The following is a 7,068-nucleotide window of genomic DNA, read 5'->3' as shown; positions in this document are numbered from 1 at the left end:
TTCCATTTTCAGATGAAGAACTGGAGGCATGCGTCACACAGCTGCAGTAGTGGCGGAGCTAGTATGTGTGATAGGGGTGTGTGTGGACTCTAGGGAAGCACAGGGAGGAGACATTTGGTCCAGCCAAGCTGTCAGAGAAGATGCTCTGGAGGAGATGACATCTGAGCTGAGCCTGGAAAGAAGGCAGGAATCTGCCAAATGAGTGGGGGAATGATGTGACCACCAAGCAGGGCAAAGACACCAGGGCATGAAACATCAAAGCATGTGCCTGGAGTGTGAAGCCAGAGGGAGGGCACTTCAGGGCCGAAGCGGGGGATGCAGCCCATGGAGGTTTCGTGTGGCAAGCTTAGGAGTTGGACCCTATTCTGCAGGCCATGAGTTGCCACCCAAGGGCTTTAGGCAGATGCATAATGCAGTCAGATCTTGTTTGAAAAAACCACTCTGGCCTGGCCATATGGAGGATGGATTTGAGGAGGACCAGATGGGAAGCAGGGGGACCAATTAGCAGGCTATTGCAGCATTCCAGGAGAGAGATGAGGAGGGCTTCAACTAGGGCAATGGTACTGGGGATGGACAAGAGGGAACATGAGAGAAATATGTTTGCGGTAAAAATGATCAGGACTCTGGCTGGATGTGGAGCAGCACAAGAAGGTCCCAGGTCAGGCTGTGCTGCCTGGACAAATGACTGTGCTAATCTGGGACACAGGAATGCAAAGCAGAGCTGCTGGGGGTGTAGATGCAATCCTTCCAGGAAGGAAAGTGGTCATAGTTCTCTCTCAGGGTCTTTTCCAGCCAGAGCTGTTTATGCTGGACTGGAGAGACCTGTCAGCTGGGGACATTTAAGGCCTGAGAGCAATGCAGATCTTCAGAAACAGGCTGGGTTCACCTGAAACAAACTCAATAACTCCTTTGGTTATAGGGGGATAAATTTTCAAAATAAGTCTAAGCAAATCCCAGGATAGCAGGCCACAGAAGCTAAAGGATTATAGAACTGCTGATCACAGTTGAGATATAAGAGGAGAGATTAACTCTTGGGTCTCATCCCCCATCATTCTTCTTCCCGCCCCCTTCGTGTCCCCCAATCAGCACACGTGTGCACACACATACGCTCAAGCATGCATATGCGCATGTGCATACGCTTTATCATCCTTAAACTTCTCACCTTCCCCCAGACACACCAGGCCTGCCCCACTTCCTCTTTGCACCTGCTGTTCTCTCTGCCTGCAGAGTCTTTCCTCCAAATTCTCCACTGGGCAAAACTGTTTTCTTCCTTCCACACCAATCCAGATGCCTGGCCTCTCTGGTGCCCAGCCCCACTACCCCATGTGGGGTTAATTGTCCTGCCCTAAGTGCCCTCTCCACACTTTCTCCCCCATCAAATAGCACTTTTTATTGTGTTTCCCTGAGGTCTTTCTTCACTGCCAAGCCGAACTGCTGAAGTCTTGTCAATCTTGGCATCCCCAGCAGTGGCACAAGTTCTGGTCCATCACTGGTGCTCAAAAACTGTTTGAGGAAGGAGCACAACCCCTGAAGATGGACTAGAATATACCTTCCCTAGCCATGATCTCAAGTTCTTCACTTCAATAAAGGGTGGTGTCTTTGCTCTCTGGACACTCACATGCCATTGGGAAATAAAGCCTGAAAACACATGAGACAAGGGCCATAAAGGTGGTGCCTACATTCACCCTCAGTTCTACATGAACAAGTCAATTATTTTTCTGAAACTGGCCCTTATATTTATCCCCACTTTACAGATAAGGGTTCACCCTTAGGGAAGGCAACAGCTCTTTTGGACTAAAATGATCAAAGACTTGTTTAACATCTTTCAAGGGAAATGGGTAGGTACATGAGAACACCAGCTGTCTGGGGTTTGGTTCTTACAGAGATTCCCCAGGCTGACCACAGTTGGTGGGCCCAGATGAAGCCCCCCAGAGAGTGAAACCTTCGGTTGTTTGTCAGGTGGCCTGTGCAGTCCTCTGGGTTCTTATTGGCTTCAGGAGCAGGAGGGGGACTGACCGCTATGAACCAATTTATTAGTCTCCCAAGAATCATCTCTGCCTGCCTCGGGCTGGGCACCTTAACTTGACAAAGGTGGTGCTCATAAGCAGGACAACAGACGAGGGCCGGGGGTGCTGGAGACTGGAATCATCGTCATTATGAAATCAATAACAGCAATAACCGCGACAGAAACTCTTGCCTGACATTTACTATGTGCCACGCAGTGTTCTAAGCCTTTCTCTGGATTCTTATTTTATAGTCCTTACAACGCTTCTCTGAAGCAGGTACTATCATCCCCGTTTATCAGATGAAAAAACAGAGGTGCAGATAAGTTCAGCAATTGGCTCGAGATCAGATAGCAGAGCTGGGATTTGAAACCAAACAATGTGATTCCAGAGCTGCTATTCTTAAATATTATGCTGCAGGGAAGTGCAGAAGGCAAACCAGTACCCTGACCTTCCATAGAAGGGCACATTAGGAAATAAGAGGCCAGCATTTGCTCTTGCTCTGACCCCCATACCCCTCCAGGCTCTCCAGCTCCAGGCGGGGATGGATGTCTGCTGCTTGCTAGGTTAGAGCTCTGCAGAGTCCAGAAAGTACAAGTGAGCTGGAGAATGCTGGGCAGATGAGCTGGGTGCCCCTTTCCCCTTGGCCTCGCAGCAATGGCCTTCAGATTGCTGCCTCTCCTGGGTGCCAGGATTGCTGCTGTCTGGAGCCTAATCTCCATTCTGGTGGTTTTGGTTGCTATGGTAATTGAATTCACTTAAAGTTGTCTCCAAGCTACTCTGTCTACTTCTTTCTGCCCATAGCCTGGAAGGGCACAGGTCCAGGATGGAGGGCAAGAAGGATAAGGGATTGCTGCCCTGGGAAGCCTATATGTTTTTCCTGATCCAGAGGTCTTCCTTAGAGGCAAACAGAAGAGAAAATCACAAAGAAATGTTCTTTGCAAGTCTCTCCATCTTCCTCTTCGCTGCTTTAGCTCCTTTCTGCATAGACGCATTGGAGTTAGATGGGCTGGAAAGGCAGGGACTGGTACAAGGTACTCTGAGAGCCTCTTCCATTCTTCAGCATTTTGTTACTCATTCAACAAACACTCACTGAAGGTTGACTGTATTCTAGGCTGCTTGCCTAGACAGGGGTCTCTCTGGGGGCAGCTCAGGATCCAGAGCCACAGGGAATGTCCCCTGACAGCACATGTCTGTGTGGCTACCACTCTGAGATTTCAGGAGAATGGCCAGCCAGGGTCAGACCCTGACAGGAAGATTAGGGACTGTGGGACATCTCCCTTTCATCCTTTCTCTGCTGGAGGAAGATTCATCACACAGCTCAGGGCTGCTGAGCATGTGGAGAGGAATCAGAGATCCTAGAAACTAAGCTGCTGTGGAATAGGACCGTCCCTAGATGGGACCTGAGGTGCAAATAATACTTATTTTCTCCACTATTCTAATGCAGGAAAAGTTTTGACACATAAGACAAATGACAAGGATGGAAGCCCATGTCAAAGAGCTGCCTGAGGGGTGTGTAGGAATGACATTCCCTTCCCCTGACCACCACCACTTTGCTTGGATGATAAGGGAGTGGGGATAAGAAGGTTATAGTAGATTATAGGTGATCGTGTGTTTGCAAGTCTCAGTCAGAGAAATCTCTGTGCAGAGTCAAGGTGGGGAATGAATTAAAATGAGGAACCTGGAACATCAGTGTTGGGGAGTTCTGTTTGGGACAGGTGAGTGAGGTGCCTGGTGTATTCAAGGTCAAGTGCCCGATAAGCAGAAAGAAGTGTATTTCTAGGACTTGGGAGAGAGTTGCTCATTAGAAATGCGCATGTGAGAATCATCAGCCTAGAGGTGACAGCTGAAGTTGTGAGAAAAGATGACATTGCCCAGGAAGAAGGTGCAGAGGAGGGATGTGAGAGGAGGCAAGCATTGCTCCTTGGAGAGTGGTCAGAGGCAGGGCAATTAGTTTCTTTCAGGAAGCAGGGGAGTGGCCTGGAGTCAGTGGTTGGTAGGAAATAGTTAGTAGTACACATATGGTGTGGGCTTCAGGGAAGATGCTGCTGAGGGAGTTGTGGAAAGTCAGGCTAGTGTAGGGGCTGTCAAATGTGAAAATGCATCACAATGACTGGAGGCCTTATTACAACACAGGTGGCTGGGCCCCACCCCCAGAGTCTCTAATTTATTAGGTTGGAGTGGAACCCAGGAATTCACCTTTTCTTTCTTTCTTTCTTTCTTTCTTTCTTTCTTTCTTTCTTTCTTTCTTTCTTTTTCTTTCTCTTTCTTTCTTTCTTTCTTTCTTTCTCTTTCTTTCTTCTTTTCCTTCCTTCCTTCCTTCTTTCTTTTTTCTTTCTCTTTCTTTTCTTTCTTTTTCTTCTTTCTTTTTCTTTCTTTCTCTCTCTCTTTTTCTTTCTTTCTTTCTATTTTTTTTTCTTTTTACAGAGTCTCCCTCTGTCCCCCAGAATGGAACAGTCATGGATCCTGACTCACTGCAACCTTGACTTCCGGAACTCAAGGAATCCCCCCACCTCTGCCTCCTAAAGTGCTGGGATTACAGGCCAGGCATGAGCCACCAGCTGGGCTAGAATTTACATTTCTAACAGGTTCCCAAATGCAAGCTGATGCTGCTGGTCTAGGGACACATCTTCTGAACCTGTACAGTGATAAACCTGCACTTGAGAAGGTTCAAATTTCACTTCATCCCCCCTTTATTGTGGACCAAGTTAGATAGGATGAGAGGAGATGCTGGGCTTTGGTTAAAGAGCAGAGGTGGAGAAAAAGATGGAGAGTATAAGGCAGTTCCTTGGAAATAGAGTGGATACAGAGGGAATATGATGACATAGAGGAGGGATGACCCGAGGGGCACAGCCGCAGCCATGACTATGGGTCTATGATTTTGGGTTGTGTAAAGAGATCAATGGTGAGTCTGGCAGATGGGAGTACAGGGATTACAAACAGCCCCACAGTTCTGTTTGGAGTCCTGGATGAAAGCCTAGAGTCTCCCTTCTAGAGCACCTCATCCCTCATCCCTCTCCCCAGCCCCTCTCTTCTAATGTTGTAGGATTATTGCCAGGCTCTGGGCCCCAGGCCTTCCCAAGCAGAACAGAGGCAGCTGCCTCATATCCTCGGTCATCTCTCACTGGGGTTGCTCTGTGGACAAGAAGACCCGGTACTTTTTTCATTTTCTTTCCAAGACTCCAGATCAGGCACTTTGAGAGTGCTGTGAGGAGACTCCTGACCTCAGTGCCAAACACCCTCTTGAGACTGAGCCACCCTGCCAGGGGGGAGGTGCAGAACTTGAGTCTTATTTTCTCTCAGTGGAGCAAGTCCATAAAGAAAATCCAATTCATCGGTGTCCAAGAGAACATTACCAAGATAGACGAGACACCATGGGCAGTATTTAATTATGAGCAGGCAGAGCAAATAGGAGGGACACAATAAAAATGCTAATCAGGGAGGGAAAAAAAACGGAATTTGTTTTCTTCTAGAATAGGCTAAAACTCATCTCTTCCCCCTCCATTTCCAGCCCCCAAATGAGTGCTGCAGACCAGGTTCTGAATGTGACTCGGTGACAGGTGAGTCCATTTTAGCCTCCCCACCCCCACTGGCTTCTCCCTACCTCCATTGTCCCAATCACCTAGTTCCTAGAAGATCCAGCCCAAAAAGAGGGAGACTGGCTTGCAAGCACACAGCTTCCTCTTCAGCCAGGGAGATCTGGCAGGGAAACTTAGAAAAAGAATGAAGTTATTATTCAGGGCTCAATTCCATGTCCCAGGGAGCACTTTAGGAAGAAACAATCTCCCCCTCTCGGTGGCATATCCATAACTTGCATGAGAAGGGAGGGAGACCAGCTAATTGCCCCCTGACAAACCCGAATTTAATATGTCAGGCTTAGTCTCTGGCCTGATCCTAAGTGGCTCAGTCAATCCAACTCCAAGCCACTTAGGATGAGCTTGGGGACATTCAGCCAGGCCCAAAGCAGATTCTCAATTCCTTTCAACTTGGCTGAGCTTGACGTTTAAATATGGTTTAGGAATTGCAGACCATTATTGTCTCACCCCAATTTGGTAGACTCCTCATGTAGCCAGATCCTTTGGGTCACTATATCCTTCCTTACTAAAGCTCAACTTCACACTGCTGCCAGGCAGATTTATTTCTCTAGTTTTGCTTGGTTGCTGGGCTACCTGGATCCCAAGTCTTATGCTGCTTTTGGGCAAAATGTGCTTGTTTTTGCAGCCCTCAGGATCCTGACTCAGCCCAGGCTCTTTCCCTAGGTTTGCTTCTTCTGTTTACTGGGCATACCATTCATCCTGGCTGGTTTCCATGCAATTTCCTTGTCACTTGATTAATCTCTCTCTGGTCTCCTCAAATCTGTATGCAGCTTGAGGTCTTCCCAACATCACCAGGACAGGACCTGGGCTTGAGGACCATCTGTCATCTCACTCTGGATCACCTCCCTTCCCTCCATGACTCAGGGAGAAAGAACCCAGGCCTTCAACTCCTAGCTACGGCCCCTTCCTGGAAAAATATCTGTTAGATTAAAAGTTCACATACCAGCTTAGCTACTTACCTGGTATGGAACCCTAGACAAGCTACTTAACTTCTCTGTGCCTCAGTTTCCTCATCTAACAAATGGAGATAACATTATCTTCCTCATATTTATTATAAGAATTCAGTGTAAACACATGTAAAGAGATTCGAAGGGTGCCGGTCACATAATAAACATTCAGAAAGTGTTAGCTATCATCATCGTCATCATCATCATCATTATTATTATTGTTATGACATTTATTATTAAAGTCAATGATTATCTTATTTACCCATATGTCCAGGTACTTGGTAGAGTGGCATAAATAAACATGCAATAATCATTGAATGAATGAATGTTCATTTAAGCTAATTCTTTCAAAGACATTACCATTCCCAGGAAAATCTAAAGAGAGGACCTATGATGACAAGGCTTTACACATAAGTGGCTAATGATGTGATTTCAGGCATGTGTGGGAAAGGGATTTTGAGTCAGTGGTTCTTTTCAATCTCCTTCATATTGAGTCACATAATTACTAGAACATAACTAGGC

The 7,068-nt window shown here is 47.1% G+C and overlaps 1 long non-coding RNA gene across 1 annotated transcript; it reads left to right on the top strand.

The window, feature by feature from the left end:
- The first annotated feature begins 4,347 nt into the window (after positions 1-4,347).
- LOC109029259 (uncharacterized) lies at positions 4,348-6,803 on the top strand. The gene is made up of 3 exons (XR_002008337.2): positions 4,348-4,671; positions 5,515-5,563; positions 6,370-6,803. It is a non-coding gene; the product is annotated as an uncharacterized lncRNA (long non-coding RNA).
- The last annotated feature ends 265 nt before the right edge of the window (positions 6,804-7,068 follow it).

This window comes from Gorilla gorilla, chromosome 1 (genome assembly GCF_029281585.2).
Source record: "Gorilla gorilla gorilla isolate KB3781 chromosome 1, NHGRI_mGorGor1-v2.1_pri, whole genome shotgun sequence".
Classification (NCBI taxonomy): domain Eukaryota; kingdom Metazoa; phylum Chordata; class Mammalia; order Primates; family Hominidae; genus Gorilla; species Gorilla gorilla.
The sequence above is the reverse complement of the archived record's forward strand: the minus strand, read 5'-3'. Positions and strand labels throughout refer to the sequence as shown.